Source organism: Dendrobates tinctorius, unplaced genomic scaffold (genome assembly GCF_039654945.1).
Source record: "Dendrobates tinctorius isolate UK_male_01 unplaced genomic scaffold, ASM3965494v1 ptg000147l, whole genome shotgun sequence".
Lineage (NCBI taxonomy): Eukaryota > Metazoa > Chordata > Amphibia > Anura > Dendrobatidae > Dendrobates > Dendrobates tinctorius.
The window spans coordinates 9,297,590-9,323,375 of NW_027361814.1; the positions used below are offsets into that span (position 1 = coordinate 9,297,590).

A 25,786-nucleotide genomic window follows, 5' to 3' on the forward strand; every position below is an offset into this window, starting at 1 on the left:
ATGGGAGCATCAGTGTAATCAAGGCACATGCACCAATAACCCAGTGAGCACATATAACAAACCATTCCAAAGGCAATAGACAGTCCAGCTCCTCGGCGTGTGTTAGGGATGCATGGAGAGCAAAGCAGCGCATATTCTTGCAAGAAAGAGTGGAATCCAGTTTGTAGATTTTTTTATTACTATAAACAGATTTTTATTTCCACTTCTTACTGCTAATATTCACTCCATGCAGGTGCAGGACGATGGACTACGGTATTTATCGCCAGAAATATAAAGAGTCACCTTATAAAGAACCATCATTTCCATCTCTGAAAGTTTTCAACATGTTTTCCCTCATTTAGCGTTCTAGAATATGCACAGTTACAACAAAGTAGAGCCTATTGTTCATGCTTTGGTGTCGGTATCCTTGACTCAGGACAGTTTTACATCGGAGCCTAATGTGATGTATGCTAATGATTCTATTATTCTATTAAAGTTTCAGGGTCACATACAGAATTGCATAAAAACATGAACTCCATGAGCTACTCTATTATGTGGCTATTATTTCTAATCTGATAAATTTTCTATTATGCGGAACGTTTCTGCTTGATTTCTCTATGATCCCATTGTTCCATTCTCTGTAGTGTTCCTGAGATCCATAAATGGTCTCTGTACGTTCTGGCAACTTGATAGATAATGTGATAAATAAGTTTTCCGTATATCACCTTAATAGTTCTGTTTATTACCCCATTCCAAACAAAAATCCGCCTAAAGTTTCTTCTATGTAACTTGCTGTCCACTGCCAGTTGTCAAATGTAGAACAGCAGAGGCAGATTACAGGATGTGAGAGCAGGGCTTTGTCTTTCTTCTCCTGTCATACTGCATACTGGTGTAGGAGGGTGGACTGATATGTGGACCTGTCTGATGGAGAAAGACAAAATGTAAAATGTGCAGTATACAATGCGTTATTGTAATTTGTATATATGTATGGGAAAACAGCAAGAATTAGGAAGAGACGGTGTAGCATTGAGTTTTGGCCACTAGATGGAGACATAGGGCAGTGACGAAAAGGACCTAACAGCAGCTGAAGCTAGGAAACGCAAAGTCATGGTGGGCGGTGTTATGGGGACTGAGAAGGGGAATTCCAGAGAAAGGGAATAAAAGGAGGGAGAGTCAGACAGTGGGGGGGCCTGACAGGACAGCTGCAGATGAAGGACTCATGGGGTAACGGATAGCTGGACCCAGAAGGGATAGTAAGTGTTGCAGCGGATGGACTTGACGAGGGGAAGCGCTGTGGCTGTGGGCCTAACGGCAGCCACTGTGAAAGAACCTAGAGGGCCGTCGCAAACAGGAGAAGGAGGAGGTGATAGGTACCCAGGCCAGTGTGCAGGAGCTGTCATATTGCTGTGGATGTCGGAGAAGACACCCAATGAAGAAGACCTGATTGAATGTGCTTCTGTGTCTGACTCCAGTCTTTTCGTGCATGGGAAGGGCCCCCCCCCCGGTCAGCACACGTACTACACTGGCATAACACAGAGGCGGGTTTTTATTTGTGGGCATGTCAACCATTAGACAATAGTAAGTGTAACACATTCTGGGAAGTGAGAGACGGGAAGTTCTTGAACCTATAGTGCTGGCAGAGCTCTGATAATAACATACAAGTGAAAGTGGCAGGACATGTGAATTGGGCCAGTTCTTGGACTGTGCAAGCACAGTCTATCTTGCAATGAAGGTTTGGCACAGATTATGCACGGAAAAGCCACTGAGGTATTGCAGCAGCCAGTGGATTAGCAACAAGAAATGTGGTTAATTGTTGTGCAGATTCCCGGCGATTTAAACCTTACAGTGGAGTCAGAAATCTGAAGAAAGTTATGATTTGGCCTCAAGACTCTTTCAAACAAGGGTCGTAGCTATAATAGGTGAAGGTTGCAATCACACCCAGGCCCTTGAGATTAGGGGCCTCAAAAGGTCATTTTGGCCAATATGAAAAGACTATTACTGAGCAATGAGGGGTGAAGCACATCATAGATGTGGGGAGCTCCCTAAGTGAACGAGTGATGTATAGTCATGTGTCGCCCCATGTGGTCACCTGGAGCACTATGCACGGCACTGATGTGCGCTCGCTCCATATGAACACATGAGGCTTATTCAGTGGCAGAAGACTAAGGATGAGAAGACTGATCTATAGCAAGTAGAGGATGACGGCGGGGATCTGCTGCGGCTTTACATTCTCGGCTGTACAGTCTAAGGGCAGCCCTACAATAGGTGAGTATAATCTTCCAGACCCTATATTGAATCCTGCAAAATGATGTCCAGGTGGCCGTTATCATACTACCAGACTCTGGAAAATCTAATCCCAGAAAATTTAAATTTGAGCAAACCCGAATTTTTTGGGGAAAATTCATAATATATTTGACTTATGAAGCGACTCAGTCATCACTACAGATTTACACTAAAAATGGAGAAAACACACTAAAAAAGTGAAAAAAATCCTGAATTAATACTGATTGCACTACACTACAAAAATTGGTGGCAGATGAAAGCGCAAAAAAAATTACTGGATCCAGTGTATTTTTTTTTCCTCTTGGCAGAGATCCTGAGATGTATTCTTGTGAGATACATAGTAGCCCCATGGTATCATGCCACTATTAACCCCTTCACCCCCAAGGGTGGTTTGCACGTTCATGACCGGGCCAATTTTTACAATTCTGACCACTGTACATTTATGAGGTCATAACTCTCGAACGCTTCCATGGATCCCGGTGATTCTGACATTGTTTTCTCGTGACATATTGTACTTCATGTTAGTGGTAAAATTTCATTCAAATAACTTGCGTTTATTTGTGAGAAAAACGGAAATTTGGCGAAAATTTTGAAAATTTCGCAATTTTCCAACTTTGAATTTTTATGCCCTTAAATCACAGAGATAAGGCACACAAAAAACTTGATAACTAACATTTCCCACATGTTTACTTTACATCAGCACAATTTTGGAACCAAAATTTTTTTTTGTTAGGAAGTTATAAGGGTTAAAAGTTGACCAGCGATTTCTCATTTTTACAACACCATTTTATTTTTAGGACCACATCACATTTGAAGCCACTTTGAGGGGTCTATATGATAGAAAATACACAAAAGTGACACCATTCTAAAAACTGCACCCCTTAAGGTGCTCAAAACCACATTCAAGAAGTTTATTAACCCTTTAGGTGCGTCACAGGAATTTTTTTGAATATTTAAAAAAAAATGAACATCTAACTTTTTTTCATAAAAAAAATACTTCAGGTTCAATTTTTTTTATTTTACCAAGGGTAACAGGAGAAATTGAACTGCAAAAGTTATTGTGCAATTTGTCCTGAGTACGCAGATACCTGATATGTGGGGGGGAACGACTGTTTCGGCGCATGGCAGAGCTCAGAATGGAAGGAGCGCCGTTTGACTTTTTCAATGCAAAATTGGCTGGAATTCAGATTGGACGCCATGTCACGTTTGGAGAGTCCCTGATGTACCTAAACAGTGGAAACCCCCTACAAGTGACCCCATTTTGGAAACTAGACCCCCCAAGGAACTTATCTAGATATGTGGTGAGAACTTTGAACCCACAAGGGCTTTACAGAAGTTTATAACGTACAGCGGTACAATTAAAAAATCATATTTTTTCCACAAAAATGATCTTTTCACCCCAATTTTTATTTTCCCAAGGGTAACAGGACCCTAAAAGTTATTGTGCAATTTGTCCTGAGTACGCTGATACCCCACATGTGGGGGTAAACCACTATTTGGGCGCATGGCAGAGCTCGGAAGGGAAGCAGCGCCATTTGACGTTTTTGGCTGGAATTGAGATCGGACACCATGTCGCGTTTGGAAAACCCCTGATGTACCAAAACAGTGGAAACCCCCCACAAATGACACCATTTTGGAAACTAGACCCCCTAAGGAACTTATCTAGATGTGTGGTGAGAACTTTGAACCCCCATGGGCTTCACAGAAGTTTATAACATAAAGCCATACAATTAAAAAATCATATTTTTTCCACAAAAATGATCTTTTCACCCTCAATTCTTATTTTTCCAAGGGTAACAGGACCCTAAAAGTTATTGTGCAATTTGTCCTGAGTACGCTGATACCCCACATGTGGGGGTAAACCACTATTTGGGCGCATGGCAGAGCTCGGAAGGGAAGCAGCGCCATTTGACGTTTTTGGCTGGAATTGAGATCGGACACCATGTCGCGTTTGGAAAACCCCTGATGTACCAAAACAGTGGAAACCCCCCACAAATGACACCATTTTGGAAACTAGACCCCCTAAGGAACTTATCTAGATGTGTGGTGAGAACTTTGAACCCCCATGGGCTTCACAGAAGTTTATAACATAAAGCCATACAATTAAAAAATCATATTTTTTCCACAAAAATGATCTTTTCACCCTCAATTCTTATTTTTCCAAGGGTAACAGGACCCTAAAAGTTATTGTGCAATTTGTCCTGAGTACGCTGATACCCCACATGTGGGGGTAAACCACTATTTGGGGGCATGGCAGAGCTCGGAAGGGAAGCAGCGCCATTTGACGTTTTTGGCTGGAATTGAGATCGGACACCATGTCGCGTTTGGAAAACTCCTGATGTACCAAAACAGTGGAACCCCCCACAAATGACACCATTTTGGAAACTAGACCGCCTAAGGAACTTATCTAGATGTGTGGTGAGCACTTTGACCCCCCCAGTGCTTCACAGAAGTTTACAACGCCCGGGCGTGAAAATAAAAAATTCGTATTTTTTCCACAAACATGATCTTTTAGTCACCATTTTTTTATTTTCCCAAGGGTACCAGGAGAAATTGGACCCCAAAAGTTGTTGTCCAATTTGTCCTGAGTATGCTGATACCCCATATGTGGGAGAAAACTACTGTATGGGCACACGTCGGGGCTCGGAAGGGAAGTAGTGACGTTTTGGAATGCAGACTTTGATGGAATGGTCTGCGGGTGTGATATTGCCTTTGGAGAGCCCCTAATGTACCTAAACAGTGGAAACCCCCCACAAATGACACCATTTTGTAAACTAGACCCCCCAAGGAACTTATCTAGATGTGTGGTGAGCACTTTGACCCCCCCAGTGCTTCACAGAAGTTTACAACGCCCGGGCGTGAAAATAAAAAATTCGTATTTTTTCCACAAACATGATCTTTTAGTCACCATTTTTTTATTTTCCCAAGGGTACCAGGAGAAATTGGACCCCAAAAGTTGTTTTCCAATTTGTCCTGAGTACGCTGCTACCCCATATGTGGGAGAAAACTACTGTATGGGTACACGTCAGGGCTCGGAAGGGAAGTAGTGACGTTTTGGAATGCAGACTTTGATGGAATGGTCTGCGGGTGTCATGTTGCCTTTGGAGAGCCCCTAATGTACCTAAACAGTGGAAACCCCCCACAAATGACACCATTTTGTAAACTAGACCCCCCAAGGAACTTATCTAGATGTGTGGTGAGCACTTTGACCCCCCCAGTGCTTCACAGAAGTTTACAACGCCCGGGCGTGAAAATAAAAAATTCGTATTTTTTCCACAAACATGATCTTTTAGTCACCATTTTTTTTATTTTCCCAAGGGTACCAGGAGAAATTGGACCCCAAAAGTTGTTTTCCAATTTGTCCTGAGTACGCTGCTACCCCATATGTCGGAGAAAACTACTGTATGGGCACACGTCAGGGCTCGGAAGGGAAGTAGTGACGTTTTGGAATGCAGACTTTGATGGAATGGTCTGCGGGTGTCATGTTGCCTTTGGAGAGCCCCTAATGTACCTAAACAGTGGAAACCCCCCACAAATGACACCATTTTGTAAACTAGACCCCCCAAGGAACTTATCTAGATGTGTGGTGAGCACTTTGACCCCCCCAGTGCTTCACAGAAGTTTACAACGCCCGGGCGAGAAAATAAAAAATTCGTATTTTTTCCACAAACATGATTTTTTAGTCACCATTTTTTTTATTTTCCCAAGGGTACCAGGAGAAATTGGACCCCAAAAGTTGTTGTCCAATTTGTCCTGAGTACGCTGACACCCCATATGTGGGAGAAAACTACTGTATGGACACACGTCGGGGCTCGGAAGGGAAGCAGTGACGTTTTGGAACGCAGACTTTGATGGAATGGTCTGCGGGTGTCATGTGCGTTTGGAGAGCCCCTGATGTACCTAAACTATTGAAACTCCCCACAAGTGACCCCATTTTGGACACTAGACCCCCCACGGAACTTATCTAGATGTGTGGTGAGCACTTTGAACCCCCAAGTGCTTCACAGAAGTTTATAACACTCGGACGTGAAAATAAAAAAATCATTTTTTATCCACAAAAATGATATTTTTGCCCCCAATTTTTTATTTTCCTAAGGGTAACAGGAGAAATTGGACCCCAAAAATTGTTTTGCAATTTGTCCTGAGTAGGCTGATACCCTACATGAGGGGGTAAAACACTGTTTGGGCGCATAGCAGAGCTTGGAAGGGAAGGAGCACCATTTGACTTTTTCAACTCAGAATTGGCTGGAATTGAGATCAGACGCCATGTTGCATTTGGAGAGCCCCTGATGTGCCCAAACAGTGGAAACCCCCAATTCTAACTCCAACCCGAACCCCAACACGCTCCTAACCCTAGCCCTAACCCTAGCCCTAACCCTAGCCCTAACCCTAGCCCTAGCCCTAGCCCTAACCCTAGCCCTAACCCTAACCCTAGCCCTAACCCTAACCCTAACCCTACCCCAACACACCCCTAGCCCTAACCCTAGCCCTAACCCTAATGGAAAAATGGAAATAAATACATTTTTTTTATTTTATTATTTTTCCCTAACTAAAGGGGTGATAACGGGGGGTTTGATTTACTATTTATGGCGGTTTTTATGTTTGGCGGCTGTCGCACGCTAAAAGACGCTTTTTATTGTAAAAATAGTTTTTGCATCACCACATATTGAGAGCTATAATTTTTCCGTATTTTGACCCACCGAGTCATGTGAGGTCTTATTTTTTGCGGGACGAGTTGACGTTTTTATTGGTACCATTTTCGGGCACGTGAAATTTTTTGATCGCTTTTTATTCCGATTTTTGGGACGCAGAATGAACAAAAACCAGCGTTTCATGAATTTCTTTTGGGGGGGGTGCGTTTACACCGTTCCGCGTGCGGTAAAATTGATAAAGCGCTTTTATTCTTCGGGTCAGTACGGTTACAGCGATACCTCATTTAGGTCGTTTTTTTATGTTTTTGTCGGTTTTATGCAATGAAAACTATTTTATATAAAAAATAATTATTTTTGCATCGCTTTATTCTGCGAGTTATAACTTTTTTATTTTTTTGCTGATGATGCTGTGTGGTGGCTTGTTTTTTGCGGGACAAGATGACGTTTTCAGCGGTACCATGGATATTTATATGCGTCTTTTTGATCTCGCGTTATTGCACTTTTTGTTTGGCGGTATGATAATAAATCATTATTTTTTGCTTCGTTTTTTATTTTTATTTTTTAAGGGGTTCGCTAAAGGGGTTAACTAATGGGACAGTTTTATAGGGCAGGTCGTTACGGACGCGGCGATACCTAATATGTGTACATTTATTGTTTTTTTTTTTTTATTATTTTAAAAAAATGAATTTATTGGGGAATATTTTTTTTTTTTTTTACTAATTTATTTGGCGATTTTTTTTAATTTATTTTTACACTTTTTTTTTAATTTTTTTTTACTTTATTACATAGTCCCAGGTGGGACATCACTGTCCTGTGACAGATCGCTGATCTGTCACATCACAGATCACTGTGACAGATCAGCAATCTGTCACAGGCAGTGCACAAGGCTTCCTCATGTCTGCGCTTTGCAGGCACTGAGGAAGCCAGCTTCCCCAGGCCCCCGAAGGCCCCCGTCGCCATCTTGGATTCGGGGGCCTGGAGGATAGGAGCCCCCCGCAGCAGCGCTGCACATTGCGCTGCCGTGGGGGGCTCAGGGAAGCACGGAGGGAGCCCCCTCCCTGCCGATGCTTCCCTTTAACTCCCGGTACACCGCGATCGCGTTTGATCGCGGTGTGCAAGGGGTTAATGTGTCGGGGGCGGTCCGTGACCGCCCCTGACACATTGTGCCGGGTGTCAGCTGTGATAATCAGCTGACACCCGGCCGCGATCAGCGGCGCTCACCACGTGGGCGCCGCTGATCGCGGTAGACGTACTATCCCGTCCCCGGTCATACGGGCCCGGGTACCGTGGACGGGATAGTACGTCTCATGTCAGGAAGGGGTTAAAGAAGCATTCCCATCAAAATTTTTATCCTTTTAATATATTGCAGTCATTACTAGAGTTGAGCGACTTTTGGTTTCTTAGGGTCGCGTTTCGTTTCGTGAAACCCGACTTTTCCAAAAGTCGGGTCGAGCAAGATCGTCCGATTATAGGGAAAAGTCGGGGTCGTCCCGAAACACGAAACCCAATGTAAGTCAATGGGGAATAAAAGTCGTCAGTGAGAGGAGGACAGGAAACACACCTACAGTGCCCATTTGAATGCCAAAAGCATCAATTCTTCTTACTTAAGCTTGTCAACCTTAATTAACTTCATAATACAAGTTACGCACTGAAAAATGGGGGTTATTTGGCTAAAGTTGTGGGGGGGGGAGGGCTGGCTGCAGGTTTTCATGTGCCCTGGGCGAAAGAGCGCCCCTTTAACACATACCACAACTCATCATGCTCCGATACGGCAGATAAATAGCGGTATAGTACAATGAAAAATACCTCACTTTTTACATCTCATGACGAGGCCCATCTATTTCTCCATACAGAATCATTGGTCCCATATAATGTTTGAAACAGTATATGATGAGCTCCACATAGTGCTACAGTATATGTTGGTCCCCATGGATGAAGCTCCACTGTCTTATGGGCCCAAATAATGCTCCAAACATAATGGGCCCCATTTCTAATGCTCTAGTGTATAATGGGCCCTGTAAATGCTGCTCCAGTGTCTGATGTCCACCTTTGGAATGTTCCAGTGTATGGTGGGCCCCATCTATCATTCTCCAGAGTATAGTGCTCCCCAAAAATTGCTGTCCCAACATTGAAAACAATCAAATAAGTCTCCTCGCTAGGGAATCCCTGTACTTGTCTGGACAGGTGCTGTAGCTTGCTTAACAGCTCGCCAGCCGTTCTCACGCCCAGTATGGATTGCACGTGATTGCACAAAGGTTAGAAAGGGTACCGTATCCCTGGATAACATGTATGGATAGCGTACACATTCAAAATATATGTCTCAGGAGGCAGGATCAGACGGTGTCAGGCCCAGTATGGATTGCACGTGATTGCACAAAGGTTAGAAAGGGTACCGTATCCCTGGATAACATGTATGGATAGCGTACACATTCAAAATATATGTCTCAGGAGGCAGGCTCAGACGGTGTCAGGCACAGTATGGATTGCACGTGATTGCACAAAGGTTAGAAAGGGTACCGTATCCCTGGATAACATGTATGGATAGCGTACACATTCAAAATATATGTCTATACAGCATGAGGCAGGCTCAGACGGTGTTAGGCCCAGTATGGATTGCACGTGATTGCACAAAGGTTAGAAAGGGTACCGTATCCCTGGATAACATGTATGGATAGCGTACACATTCAAAATATATGTCTATACAGCATGAGGCAGGCTCAGACGGTGTTAGGCCCAGTATGGATTGCACGTGATTGCACAAAGGTTAGAAAGGGTACCGTATCCCTGGATAACATGTATGGATAGCGTACACATTCAAAATATATGTCTCAGGAGGCAGGCTCAGACGGTGTTAGGCCCAGTATGGATTGCACGTGATTGCACAAAGGTTAGAAAGGGTACCATATCCCTGGATAACATGTATGGATAGCGTACACATTCAAAATATATGTCTATACAGCATGAGGCAGGCTCAGACGGTGTTAGGCCCAGTATGGATTGCACGTGATTGCACAAAGGTTAGAAAGGGTACCGCATCCCTGGATAACGTATGGATAGCGTACACATTCAAAATATATGTCTCAGGAGGCAGGCTCAGACGGTGTTAGGCCCAGTATGGATTGCACGTGATTGCACAAAGGTTAGAAAGGGTACCGTATCCCTGGATAACATGTATGGATAGCGTACACATTCAAAATATATGTCTATACAGCATGAGGCAGGCTCAGACGGTGTTAGGCCCAGTATGGATTGCACGTGATTGCACAAAGGTTAGAAAGGTTACCGTATCCCTGGATAACATGTATGGATAGCGTACACATTCAAAATATATGTCTATACAGCATGAGGCAGGCACAGACAGTGTTAGGCCCAGTATGGATTGCACGTGATTGCACAAAGGTTAGAAAGGGTACCGTATCCCTGGATAACATGTATGGATAGCGTACACATTCAAAATATATGTCTATACAGCATGAGGCAGGCTCAGACGGTGTTAGGCCCAGTATGGATTGCACGTGATTGCACAAAGGTTAGAAAGGGTACCGTATCCCTGGATAACATGTATGGATAGCGTACACATTCAAAATATATGTCTCAGGAGGCAGGCTCAGACGGTGTTAGGCCCAGTATGGATTTGACGGCCCAGATTACACAGCGGAGGAGCAGGGAGAGGTAAAGATTGCAAATGCTGGGGCCCTGCCCAAGCAAGGGGGGCCCACTCGTGGGCGTCGGTACTGGCACTGGGCCCCTCATAGTACAGCGGTGTGTCTGACGGCGGGTGTGCACCACCACCGTCAGAGACACTTGATTGCACTATGAGGGACCCTGTGCCAGTGCCCGCGCCCAAGAGTCGGCCTACCCACCTGTCCAGGGCAACGGCACTCGCACGGTGTCGTGCGCTAGGTGTTGACCCCGGCCATGGGGGGGGAGGCAGCACAGTTAGGGAGTTTTAGAAAGTGGCATATGTTGATGTTGGACATTCAGCTGATGCAAAAGGCGAAATAAGTGAAGTACCAGGAAGAGGTGGACCAAAGCAAGCCATTTTTCTGTCACCCTATGTGTCATCAGGGGAAGGTGGGACAAAATCCTTGGAAACCCATGCGTGGTTCATTTTAATGAAGGTTAGATCATCCACATTTTGGGTTGACAGACGGGTCCTTTTTTCTGTCAGGATTGATCCAGCTGCACTGAAGACTCTTTCCGATAGCACACTTGCAGCTGGGCAAGCGAGCTCCTGTAAGGCATATTGGGCCAATTCAGGCCAGGTGTCCAGTTTAGCGGCCCAATAGTCAAAGGGGAATGACCTGTGTGGGAGAACATCGATATGGGAGGAAAAGTAGTTTGTAACCATAGTTGACAACTGCTGTCTCCTGTCACTTTCCATCGATGCAGTATTACCAGTTGTGTGAGCGGTATTTGAAAAATCAGTCCACAACATTGTCATGAAACCCCTGTCTCCAACGCCACTTCTGCTGTGTGCACCACGAACACCTCTGCCAAGCTGCCCCCGGCCCGTACGGCTCGTGTGAGAACCATCACCGCTGCTGTGTGCTGGGAATGCCTCAAGCAACCGATTTACCAGAGTTGCGTGTTTATTAGCCAATATTAGGTCAAGGTTCTCCTGTGGCATGATGTTTTGTAATTTGCCTTTATAGCGTGGATCCAGGATGCTGGCCAACCAGTAGTCATCATCGTTCATCATTTTGGCAATGCGGGGGTCCCTTTTTAGGATCCGCAAGGCATAATCTGACATGTGGGCCAATGTTCCCGGTGTCAATGATGCACTGCGAGTGCTGGGTGGAGGAGCACTTTCTGGCAAATCCACATCCCTCCAGTCACGCACAAACCCTGTACCAGACCTTGCCACGCCAACATTTTCACTTGCCCCACGAGATGCATCCTCCTCCCCTAAGTAATCATCCCCATCATCCTCCTCCTCCTCCTCTTCTTCCTCCACCTCGTCCAGGAGAGGTCCCTGAGCAGACAATGGCTGAATGTCATCAAGGATTCCCTCCTCCTCTTCCTCCTCATCAACATTGGCTGCAGACGCCTGCTCCTTAAGGTGCGTCAAAGTTTGCATGAGCAGACGCATAAGTGGGATGCTCATGCTTAGGATGGCGTCGTCTGCGCTTACCAGCCGTGTGCATTCCTCAAAACACTGAAGGACTTTACAAAGGTCTTTCAGCTTCGACCACTGCACGCCTGTCAACTCCATGTCTGCTCTCAAAGTGCCTGGCCGTGTATCCTCCCACAAATGCATTATGGCCTGCCTCTGCTCGCACAGCCGCTCCACCATGTGCAGGGTGGAGTTCCACCTTGTTGCAATGTCGATAATGAGGCGGTGGTTGGGAAGGTGGAGCAATCGCTGCAGCTTCTGCATACGAACGGAGTGTACAGGCGACCGGCGGATGTGCGCGCACAGTCTTCGCACCTTCTGGAGCAGGGCTGTTAACTCCGGATAATTTTTGAGGAAGCACTGCACCACCAGGTTCAAGGTGTGAGCCAAGCAAGGTATGTGGCTGAGTTTTGAAAGGGCTATGGCTGCCACAAAATTACGGCCGTTATCACTAACTACCTTGCCTGCCTCAAGATGTACACTGCCCAGCCATGACTCAGTTTGTCGCTTCAAGTACTCGGCCAGCACCTCGGCGGTGTGTCTGTCGCCCAAACACATCATCTGCAACACAGCCTGCTGACGCTTTCCACTAGCTGCTCGATAGGGGGACACATCGTGTGCAACAGTGGCAGCTGCAGATGGAGTGCTCGTACGACTGCACTCTGTGGACGAGCTTTCGCTTCTGGAGGAGGAGGAGGAGGAGGAGGAGGAGGGTCGAACGCCTACAGCCAACTGTTTCCTATACCGTGGGCTAGGCAGCACTGTCCCACCTCCGCTGTCCCCTGTGGACCCTGCATCCACCACATTAACCCATTGCGCAGTGATGGACACGTAACGGCCCTGGCCATGCCGACTGGACCATGCATCAGTTGTGAGGTGCACCTTTCCGCTCACTGACTGCTTGAGTGCATGGACAATGCGGTCTTTCAAATGATGGTGGAGGGCTGGGATGGCTTTGCGAGAGAAGAAGTGGCGACTGGGTAGGTCATAGCGTGGTACTGCATAGGCCATGAGTTCGCGGAAAGCTGTGCTTTCCACCAACCGAAAGGGCATCATCTCAAACGAGATTAGTTTGGCAATGTGGGCGTTCAAACCCAGTGTACGCGGATGAGAGACTGAGTACTTTCTTGACCTACTCATAGTGTCTGGGAGGGTGAGCTGGACTTGAGAGCTGCATATGGTGGAAGTAGCGGTGGACAGGGCGGACTGAGAGAGGGTTGATGATGGTGATGGAGTTGGTGTTCTTTCTGATGGCCTAGAATCAGTCTTTCGTTGATATAACAGTGGGATTCCCTGACTGCTGTGGTCTTGCAACGACACCTCAACATTTGCTGCTGTGCTAACCGGTGGGCTTACAGTGGGGGAAACAATGTAGCGTTGCTGACTACCTTCGTTGTGATCAGTTGCACATGTGGCACTTGAGGTTTGGTGTTGTGTCCACGCTTGCAAGTGCATGCTGGTTAAATGTCTAAGCATGCAACTGGTATTCAAATTTTTCAGATTTTTCCCTCGGCTAAAGGTCTTTGCGCACTTCTTACAGATAACCTTGGCCTGATCATGAGGATTTTGTTCAAAAAAGTGCCACACTGCACTCTTCCTACTTTGGCAGACATTTTGCGGCCTAGCACGCTGTGATCTTTTGACCCTCTGGACAAGCTGTCCAGCAACTCTTTTGATGTTTGGAACCTGTCTTTGGAGTGCTCCGGGCCTGCCAGATAACAGCTGTTGCGATGTCGATGTCTGCTGTGGATGCTCCTCATCTGAGCTATTGGAAGCAGCACCCTCTTCCCCCAATGGATGCCAATCTGGGTCAACAACTGGGTCATCCATCACCTCCTCTTCTATGTCATGTGCACTTTCCTCTGTGTCACCGTGTATGGTGGTATAGTGTGCGGGAAGGGGCACCTGAGTCTCATCAGGGTCAGAATCTGGCTCTGTACACTGCGAGGACAATGTAGTGCTTGAGTGAATGTACCAGCAGAATCATCCATCAGCGGCTGTGCATCAGTGCACTCCATGTCAGATTCATCTTGGCCTGGGTAATTCACCATTTCACTTGATAATCCAGGCATGGTATGTGAAAACAGCTCCATGGAGTAATCAGTAGTATGGCCTGCGTCATCCTTCAATCTTGGTTGGGGTGAAGGACACAAGGAAAGGTGTGGTTCATGAACATGAGCCTCCAATGACGACTCAGTGCTTTTACTTTTTACAACTGAAGAAGAGGAGGCGATAGAGCTGGAGGCTGAGTCAGCAATGTAAGACAAAACTTTTTCCTGATGCTCTGGCTTTAAAAGCGGTTTGCCAACTCCTAGAAAACTAAGCGTTCGAGGCCTTATGTAGCCAGACGATGACGCAGGGTCAGCACTTCCTGCATTCGGTCCTATTTTGCTCTTGCCACTACCATCAGATCCACCACCAACACCATCATTACCAGCTGCCAACCCCCGCCCAATTCCACGGCCTCTTCCACCAGCCTTCCTCATTTTTGGTAGAAATGTAGACAAAATCCAACAAACTATATAGTAATGTAAAACAAGGTACAAGGTGTCTATAGGACAGGGGAGATTTAGAATTTCTGCACACACTTGTGGACAGTGGACACTTTTGGATTGTGTGAGGCCCACTGATATCTGAGCGCTATGTGACAGGCTCGATGGCACAGCTGTGACAAAAGTGACGAGAGGATAAGGGAGATTTTGAATCTCTGCGCACACTTTTGGACACTGGACACTTGTGGATTGTGTGAGGCCCACTGATATCTGAGCGCTATGTGACAGGCTCGATGGCACAGCTGCCTGTGACAAAAGTGACGAGAGGATAATGGAGATTTTGAATCTCTGCACACACTTTTGGACACTGGACACTTGTGGATTGTGTGAGGCCCACTGATATCTGAGCGCTATGTGACAGGCTCGATGGCACAGCTGCCTGTGACAAAAGTGACGAGAGGATAATGGAGATTTTGAATCTCTGCGCACACTTTTGGACTCTGGACACTTGTGGATTGTGTGAGGCCCACTGATATCTGAGCTCTATGTGACAGGCTCGATGGCACAGCTGCCTGTGACAAAAGTGACGAGAGGATAATGGAGATTTTGAATCTCTGCGCACACTTTTGGACACTGGACACTTGTGGATTGTGTGAGGCCCACTGATATCTGAGCGCTATGTGACAGGCTCGATGGCACAGCTGCCTGTGACAAAAGTGACGAGAGGATAATGGAGATTTTGAATCTCTGCGCACACTTTTGGACACTGGACACTTGCGGATTGTGTGAGGCCCACTGATATCTGAGCGCTATGTGACAGGCTCGATTGCACAGCTGCCTGTGACAAAAGTGACGAGAGGATAATGGAGATTTTGAATCTCTGCGCACACTTTTGGACACTGGACACTTGTGGATTGTGTGAGGCCCACTGATATCTGAGCGCTATGTGACAGGCTCGATGGCACAGCTGCCTGTGACAAAAGTGACGAGAGGATAATGGAGATTTTGAATCTCTGCGCACACTTTTGGACACTGGACACTTGTGGATTGTGTGAGGCCCACTGATATCTGAGCGCTATGTGACAGGCTCGATGGCACAGCTGCCTGTGACAAAAGTGACGAGAGGATAATGGAGATTTTGAATCTCTACGCACACTTTTGGACACTGGACACTTGTGGATTCTGTGAGGCCCACTGATATCTGAGCGCTATGTGACAGGCTCGATGGCACAGCTGCCTGTGACAAAAGTGACGAGAGGATAATGGAGATTTTGAATCTCTGCGCACACTTTTGGACACTGGACACTTGTGGATTGTGTGAGGCCCACTGATATCTGCGCTATGTGACAGGCTCGATGGCACAGCTGCCTGTGACAAAAGTGACGAGAGGATAATGGAGATTTTGAATCTCTGCACACACTTTTGGACACTGGACACTTGTGGATTGTGTGAGGCCCACTGATATCTGAGCGCTATGTGACAGGCTCGATGGCACAGCTGCCTGTGACAAAAGTGACGAGAGGATAATGGAGATTTTGAATCTCTGCGCACACTTTTGGACACTGGACACTTGTGGATTGTGTGAGGCCCACTGATATCTGAGCGCTATGTGACAGGCTCGATGGCACAGCTGCCTGTGACAAAAGTGACGAGAGGATAATGGAGATTTTGAATCTCTGCGCACACTTTTGGACACTGGACACTTGTGGATTGTGTGAGGCCCACTGATATCTGAGCGCTATGTGACAGGCTCGATGGCACAGCTGCCTGTGACAAAAGTGACGAGAGGATAATGGAGATTTTGAATCTCTGCGCACACTTTTGGACACTGGACACTTGTGGATTGTGTGAGGCCCACTGATATCTGAGCGCTATGTGACAGGCTCGATGGCACAGCTGCCTGTGACAAAAGTGACGAGAGGATAATGGAGATTTTGAATCTCTGCGCACACTTTTGGACACTGGACACTTGTGGATTGTGTGAGGCCCACTGATATCTGAGCTCTATGTGACAGGCTCGATGGCACAGCTGCCTGTGACAAAAGTGACGAGTGGATAATGGAGATTTTGAATCTCTGCGCACACTTTTGGACACTGGACACTTGTGGATTGTGTGAGGCCCACTGATATCTGAGCGCTATGTGACAGGCTCGATGGCACAGCTGCCTGTGACAAAAGTGACGAGAGGATAATGGAGATTTTGAATCTCTGCGCATACTTTTGGACACTGGACACTTGCGGATTGTGTGAGGCCCACTGATATCTGAGCGCTATGTGACAGGCTCGATGGCACAGCTGCCTGTGACAAAAGTGACGAGAGGATAATGGAGATTTTGAATCTCTGCGCACACTTTTGGACACTGGACACTTGTGGATTGTGTGAGGCCCACTGATATCTGAGCGCTATGTGACAGGCTCGATGGCACAGCTGCCTGTGACAAAAGTGATGAGAGGATAATGGAGATTTTGAATCTCTGCGCACACTTTTGGACACTGGACACTTGTGGATTGTGTGAGGCCCACTGATATCTGAGCGCTATGTGACAGGCTCGATGGCACAGCTGCCTGTGACAAAAGTGACGAGAAGATAATGGAGATTTTGAATCTCTGCGCACACTTTTGGACACTGGACACTTGTGGATTGTGTGAGGCCCCCTGATATCTGAGCTCTATGTGACAGGCTCGATGGCACAGCTGCCTGTGACAAAAGTGACGAGAGGATAATGGAGATTTTGAATCTCTGCGCACACTTTTGGACACTGGACACTTGTGGATTGTGTGAGGCCCACTGATATCTGAGCGCTATGTGACAGGCTCAATGGCACAGCTGCCTGTGACAAAAGTGACGAGAGGATAATGGAGATTTTGAATCTCTGCGCACACTTTTGGACACTGGACACTTGCGGATTGTGTGAGGCCCACTGATATCTGAGCGCTATGTGACAGGCTCGATGGCACAGCTGCCTGTGACAAAAGTGACAAGAGGATAATGGAGATTTTGAATCTCTGCGCACACTTTTGGACACTGGACACTTGTGGATTGTGTGAGGCCCACTGATATCTGAGCGCTATGTGACAGGCTCGATGGCACAGCTGCCTGTGACAAAAGTGACGAGAGGATAATGGAGATTTTGAATCACAGCGCACACTTTTGGACACTGGACACTTGTGGATTGTGTGAGGCCCACTGATATCTGAGCGCTATGTGACAGGCTCGATGGCACAGCTGCCTGTGACAAAAGTGACGAGAGGATAATGGAGATTTTGAATCTCTGCGCACACTTTTGGACACTGGACACTTGTGGATTGTGTGAGGCCCACTGATATCTGAGCGCTATGTGACAGGCTCGATGGCACAGCTGCCTGTGACAAAAGTGACGAGAGGATAATGGAGATTTTGAATCTCTGCGCACACTTTTGGACACTGGACACTTGTGGATTGTGTGAGGCCCACTGATATCTGAGCACTATGTGACAGGCTCGATGGCACAGCTGCCTGTGACAAAAGTGACGAGAGGATAATGGAGATTTTGAATCTCTGCGCACACTTTTGGACACTGGACACTTGTGGATTGTGTGAGGCCCACTGATATCTGAGCGCTATGTGACAGGCTCGATGGCACAGCTGCCTGTGACAAAACTGACGAGAGGATAATGGAGATTTTGAATCTCTGCGCACACTTTTGGACACTGGACACTTGTGGATTGTGTGAGGCCCACTGATATCTGAGCGCTATGTGACAGGCTCGATGGCACAGCTGCCTGTGACAAAAGTGACGAGAGGATAATGGAGATTTTGAATCTCTGCGCACACTTTTGGACACTGGACACTTGTGGATTGTGTGAGGCCCACTGATATCTGAGCGCTATGTGACAGGCTCGATGGCACAGCTGCCTGTGACAAAAGTGACGAGAGGATAATGGAGATTTTGAATCTCTGCGCACACTTTTGGACACTGGACACTTGTGGATTGTGTGAGGCCCACTGATATCTGAGCGCTATGTGACAGGCTCGATGGCACAGCTGCCTGTGACAAAAGTGACGAGAGGATAATGGAGATTTTGAATCTCTGCGCACACTTTTGGACACTGGACACTTGTGGATTGTGTGAGGCCCACTGATATCTGAGCGCTATGTGACAGGCTCGATGGCACAGCTGCCTGTGACAAAAGTGACGAGAGGATAATGGAGATTTTGAATCTCTGCGTACACTTTTGGACACTGGACACTTGTGGATTGTGTGAGGCCCACTGATATCTGAGCGCTATGTGACAGGCTCGATGGCACAGCTGCCTGTGACAAAAGTGACGAGAGGATAATGGAGATTTTGAATCTCTGCACACACTTTTGGACACTGGACACTTGTGGATTGTGTGAGGCCCACTGATATCTGAGCGCTATGTGACAGGCTCGATGGCACAGCTGCCTGTGACAAAAGTGACGAGAGGATAATGGAGATTTTGAATCTCTGCGCACACTTTTGGACTCTGGACACTTGTGGATTGTGTGAGGCCCACTGATATCTGAGCTCTATGTGACAGGCTCGATGGCACAGCTGCCTGTGACAAAAGTGACGAGAGGATAATGGAGATTTTGAATCTCTGCGCACACTTTTGGACACTGGACACTTGTGGATTGTGTGAGGCCCACTGATATCTGAGCGCTATGTGACAGGCTCGATGGCACAGCTGCCTGTGACAAAAGTGACGAGAGGATAATGGAGATTTTGAATCTCTGCGCACACTTTTGGACACTGGACACTTGCGGATTGTGTGAGGCCCACTGATATCTGAGCGCTATGTGACAGGCTCGATTGCACAGCTGCCTGTGACAAAAGTGACGAGAGGATAATGGAGATTTTGAATCTCTGCGCACACTTTTGGACACTGGACACTTGTGGATTGTGTGAGGCCCACTGATATCTGAGCGCTATGTGACAGGCTCGATGGCACAGCTGCCTGTGACAAAAGTGACGAGAGGATAATGGAGATTTTGAATCTCTGCGCACACTTTTGGACACTGGACACTTGTGGATTGTGTGAGGCCCACTGATATCTGAGCGCTATGTGACAGGCTCGATGGCACAGCTGCCTGTGACAAAAGTGACGAGAGGATAATGGAGATTTTGAATCTCTACGCACACTTTTGGACACTGGACACTTGTGGATTCTGTGAGGCCCACTGATATCTGAGCGCTATGTGACAGGCTCGATGGCACAGCTGCCTGTGACAAAAGTGACGAGAGGATAATGGAGATTTTGAATCTCTGCGCACACTTTTGGACACTGGACACTTGTGGATTGTGTGAGGCCCACTGATATCTGCGCTATGTGACAGGCTCGATGGCACAGCTGCCTGTGACAAAAGTGACGAGAGGATAATGGAGATTTTGAATCTCTGCACACACTTTTGGACACTGGACACTTGTGGATTGTGTGAGGCCCACTGATATCTGAGCGCTATGTGACAGGCTCGATGGCACAGCTGCCTGTGACAAAAGTGACGAGAGGATAATGGAGATTTTGAATCTCTGCGCACACTTTTGGACACTGGACACTTGTGGATTGTGTGAGGCCCACTGATATCTGAGCGCTATGTGACAGGCTCGATGGCACAGCTGCCTGTGACAAAAGTGACGAGAGGATAATGGAGATTTTGAATCTCTGCGCACACTTTTGGACACTGGACACTTGTGGATTGTGTGAGGCCCACTGATATCTGAGCGCTATGTGACAGGCTCGATGGCACAGCTGCCTGTGACAAAAGTGACGAGAGGATAATGGAGATTTTGAATCTCTGCGCACACTTTTGGACACTGGACACTTGTGGATTGTGTGAGGCCCACTGATATCTGAGCGCTATGTGACAGGCTCGATGGCACAGCTGCCTGTGACAAAAGTGACGAGAGGATAATGGAGATTTTGAATCTCTGCGCACACTTTTGGACACTGGACACTTGTGGATTGTGTGAGGCCCACTGATATCTGAGCTCTATGTGACAGGCTCGATGGCACAGCTGCCTGTGACAAAAGTGACGAGTGGATAATGGAGATTTTGAATCTCTGCGCACACTTTTGGACACTGGACACTTGTGGATTGTGTGAGGCCCACTGATATCTGAGCGCTATGTGACAGGCTCGATGGCACAGCTGCCTGTGACAAAAGTGACGAGAGGATAATGGAGATTTTGAATCTCTGCGCATACTTTTGGACACTGGACACTTGCGGATTGTGTGAGGCCCACTGATATCTGAGCGCTATGTGACAGGCTCGATGGCACAGCTGCCTGTGACAAAAGTGACGAGAGGATAATGGAGATTTTGAATCTCTGCGCACACTTTTGGACACTGGACACTTGTGGATTGTGTGAGGCCCACTGATATCTGAGCGCTATGTGACAGGCTCGATGGCACAGCTGCCTGTGACAAAAGTGATGAGAGGATAATGGAGATTTTGAATCTCTGCGCACACTTTTGGACACTGGACACTTGTGGATTGTGTGAGGCCCACTGATATCTGAGCGCTATGTGACAGGCTCGATGGCACAGCTGCCTGTGACAAAAGTGACGAGAAGATAATGGAGATTTTGAATCTCTGCGCACACTTTTGGACACTGGACACTTGTGGATTGTGTGAGGCCCCCTGATATCTGAGCTCTATGTGACAGGCTCGATGGCACAGCTGCCTGTGACAAAAGTGACGAGAGGATAATGGAGATTTTGAATCTCTGCGCACACTTTTGGACACTGGACACTTGTGGATTGTGTGAGGCCCACTGATATCTGAGCGCTATGTGACAGGCTCAATGGCACAGCTGCCTGTGACAAAAGTGACGAGAGGATAATGGAGATTTTGAATCTCTGCGCACACTTTTGGACACTGGACACTTGCGGATTGTGTGAGGCCCACTGATATCTGAGCGCTATGTGACAGGCTCGATGGCACAGCTGCCTGTGACAAAAGTGACAAGAGGATAATGGAGATTTTGAATCTCTGCGCACACTTTTGGACACTGGACACTTGTGGATTGTGTGAGGCCCACTGATATCTGAGCGCTATGTGACAGGCTCGATGGCACAGCTGCCTGTGACAAAAGTGACGAGAGGATAATGGAGATTTTGAATCACAGCGCACACTTTTGGACACTGGACACTTGTGGATTGTGTGAGGCCCACTGATATCTGAGCGCTATGTGACAGGCTCGATGGCACAGCTGCCTGTGACAAAAGTGACGAGAGGATAATGGAGATTTTGAATCTCTGCGCACACTTTTGGACACTGGACACTTGTGGATTGTGTGAGGCCCACTGATATCTGAGCGCTATGTGACAGGCTCGATGGCACAGCTGCCTGTGACAAAAGTGACGAGAGGATAATGGAGATTTTGAATCTCTGCGCACACTTTTGGACACTGGACACTTGTGGATTGTGTGAGGCCCACTGATATCTGAGCACTATGTGACAGGCTCGATGGCACAGCTGCCTGTGACAAAAGTGACGAGAGGATAATGGAGATTTTGAATCTCTGCGCACACTTTTGGACACTGGACACTTGTGGATTGTGTGAGGCCCACTGATATCTGAGCGCTATGTGACAGGCTCGATGGCACAGCTGCCTGTGACAAAACTGACGAGAGGATAATGGAGATTTTGAATCTCTGCGCACACTTTTGGACACTGGACACTTGTGGATTGTGTGAGGCCCACTGATATCTGAGCGCTATGTGACAGGCTCGATGGCACAGCTGCCTGTGACAAAAGTGACGAGAGGATAATGGAGATTTTGAATCTCTGCGCACACTTTTGGACACTGGACACTTGTGGATTGTGTGAGGCCCACTGATATCTGAGCGCTATGTGACAGGCTCGATGGCACAGCTGCCTGTGACAAAAGTGACGAGAGGATAATGGAGATTTTGAATCTCTGCGCACACTTTTGGACACTGGACACTTGTGGATTGTGTGAGGCCCACTGATATCTGAGCGCTATGTGACAGGCTCGATGGCACAGCTGCCTGTGACAAAAGTGACGAGAGGATAATGGAGATTTTGAATCTCTGCGCACACTTTTGGACACTGGACACTTGTGGATTGTGTGAGGCCCACTGATATCTGAGCGCTATGTGACAGGCTCGATGGCACAGCTGCCTGTGACAAAAGTGACGAGAGGATAATGGAGATTTTGAATCTCTGCGTACACTTTTGGACACTGGACACTTGTGGATTGTGTGAGGCCCACTGATATCTGAGCGCTATGTGACAGGCTCGATGGCACAGCTGCCTGTGACAAAAGTGACGAGAGGATAATGGAGATTTTGAATCTCTGCGCACACTTTTGGACACTGGACACTTGTGGATTGTGTGAGGCCCACTGATATCTGAGCGCTATGTGACAGGCTCGATGGCACAGCTGCCTGTGACAAAAGTGACGAGAGGATAATGGAGATTTTGAATCTCTGCGCACACTTTTGGACACTGGACACTTGTGGATTGTGTGAGGCCCACTGATATCTGAGCGCTATGTGACAGGCTCGATGGCACAGCTGCCTGTGACAAAAGTGACGAGAGGATAATGGAGATTTTGAATCTCTGCGCACACTTTTGGACAGTGGACACTTGTGGATTGTGTGAGGCCCACTGATATCTGAGTGCTATGTGACAGGCTCGATGGCACAGCTGCCTGTGACAAAAGTGATGAGAGGATAATGGAGATTTTGAATCTCTGCGCACACTTTTGGACACTGGACACTTGTGGATTGTGTGAGGCCCACTGATATCTGAGCGCTATGTGACAGGCTCGATGGCACAGCTGCCTGTGACAAAAGTGACGAGAGGATAATGGAGATTTTGAATCTCTGCGCACACTTTTGGACACTGGACACTTGTGGATTGTGTGAGGCCCACTGATATCTGAGCGCTATGTGACAGGCTCGATGGCACAGCTGTGACAAAAGTGACTAGAGGATAAGGGAGATTGGATTGCTTTTAAAAAAGCAGTTTGCGGAGCAGTGGGTAAACAGCAATGCCAGCGTGTCAGGAAGCCTTAAAAGGCAGCCCAACAACCAACACCACTGATACACCACTATATAGCCTCCCCTTGCACTGCACACACAGTGACTTGTGTGTTGTGCAGGCCAAATCGCTAGCAGCAGAAGCAGTTTTTTTGTCTTCTTCCCTGCCTAACCCTCTCCCTACAGAATTAGCAGCAACCTCTCCCTATACTAAGATCGGCAGAAGTAAGATGGCGGTCGGCGTGCATGCCCTTTTATACCCCCTGTGACGCCCACCAAAGCAAGCCAATCACTTGCATGCCCTTCTGAAAGATGGTGGTGACCCGTGCCTAGGTCATCACGTTGCCCACAGTGTCCGTGGATCCTGATTGGCTGAAAAAGAGCGCAAAACAAACTTTTGAAACGTGACTTTGGCGCGTAAGTCGCCGACCTCGTAGCCGACCTCATCCTAGGGTCGGGTTTCGTTTCATGAAACCCGACTTTGCTAAAAGTCGGCGACTTTTGAATTTTTTCGACCCGTTTCGCTCAACTCTAGTCATTACATTATACAGCACTGTGTACTTACAATTGCTCATTTTGCCTTTCTACCCATAAAAACTTTGATGGGAGCGCTTACGTAACAAGTAGCTTTCTTCCTTTAAACAGACAACAATTAGCAATATACCTAAAAGGAAAAAGAAAATTAGAGTCAACGGGATTTTTGTGGATCACTAGCTCTGAAAATAATTATTTTGACGTTATATTTATATAATTATATGGATCCCTTACAGCAGAGAATTCTAATTAAACATATAGTATAATTAAATGGTCACATTCTACATCCTTGAAATTCCTGTATTTACCCAATGAAGAAAAAAATTGCATAAATCTGGGCAAAACTAAAGGTCAAAACAATTTATAAATATTAAAAAACACAATCCGAGCTCATGCATATGGCTCAGTTTGGAACGAAGTCTTAATAGCGCTGCCATAGAGGTATATATAGGGTAAAAAATTAAAAACAAAAAAAATGTGGCATGATTCATACCTAATGATGGGCGAACCCATGGATGTTCAGGTCCGGTGGGTTCAGCCAATCATTTTAAAAAAGTTAGGTTTGGTTACAAGAAGAGTACTCAAACCCAAACCAGCACCCCATTCAGATGAATGGGGGGCCTGAACATCCGTTGATTGCCACGCAGTCATCTACGTGACTGCGAGGCAAACACGGGCTCTGATTGGCAGTAAGACCATTACCACCAGTCAGAGCGCTATGATTCCAACGCTGTCATAGAGATGACAGTGTGTGAGCCAGCAGCTGTGACCGGCAGTAGAAAGGTTAACACCGGTCACTGAGAGTAGCTTGAGCAGGCAAGGCTGATTATAGTGCTTTTTTTAATTATTTTTGGTATTTTACAGGTGACATAGACATCAATGGATTGGGCATAAAGGTTACTTTGCTTTTTATTTTTACTTCAAATAAAGGTGTCAGTATGTTTATTTCAATGAAAGGACTTTATTGTGGCAGGGTTTGTTTTACAATCTAACTATGGGGTTAGTAACGAGGGTGTCTTACAGATGCATTTCCATTACTAACCCCTGGGCTTGTTGTCATCGGCCATAAAACAGCTGAAATCAACCCCAAACCTATTACCGCACCAGTGCAAGTAGGAAGAGCCGGACAAAGCGCAAGAATTAGCGTATCTAATAGATGTGCCTTTTCTTGGGCGGCTGCAGGCTGCTATTTTTAGTCCTGGAAGGGCCAAAATCCATAGCCCCTTACCAGTCTGAGAATACCAGCCCCCAACTGTCTGCTTTAGCTTGGCTGGTTGTCAAAAATGGGGGGGACCCCCACACCAATTATTTATTTACATAACTTAAAAAAACAGAGTGGGGACCCCTCTATTCTTGATAACTAGCCATGATAAATATGATAACTGGGGGTTGCAGCCTGTAGCTGTTGGCATTGCCTGCGCTGGTTATAAAAATAGAAGCAACCGCACGTCATTCTTTTTTTATCTATTTATTTATAGCACAGGCGCCGGCTGATGAATACTCTCATCAGCCTCGCCTGCTCTCACTGCTATGAGCTAGGGCAGGTGTAGGACGGTAAGAGTAGTTCTCTGATCAGCAGATGACTGTGACCGGCGGTAACCTTTCTACTGCCGGTCACAGCTACTGGCTAACATGTTGTCTGACAGCATGGGAACTTCAGCACTCTGACCAGCAGTAACTAACTTACCACTGATCAGAGCTGCCGGTGTTTCTCAATC

General features: G+C 46.9%; 1 protein-coding gene and 1 long non-coding RNA gene across 4 annotated transcripts in view; one reads left to right on the forward strand and one right to left on the reverse strand.

Annotated features, from left to right (window-relative positions):
* STK32C (serine/threonine kinase 32C) overlaps window positions 1–25,786 on the reverse strand; it is a 407,303-nt gene that overhangs the window by 180,268 nt on the left and 201,249 nt on the right. The window contains exon 2 of one of the 3 annotated variants that reach the window (XM_073546390.1): window positions 24,100–24,198. The exons of the other annotated variants lie outside the window; for them this stretch is intronic. The gene's annotated coding sequence lies outside the window, so the exon portion shown is untranslated. The remainder of the gene's footprint in view (window positions 1–24,099; window positions 24,199–25,786) is intronic. 3 annotated transcript variants of the gene reach the window in all.
* On the forward strand, window positions 6,373–8,100 carry LOC141049708 (uncharacterized). The gene is made up of 2 exons (XR_012220420.1): window positions 6,373–7,810; window positions 7,851–8,100. It is a non-coding gene; the product is annotated as an uncharacterized lncRNA (long non-coding RNA).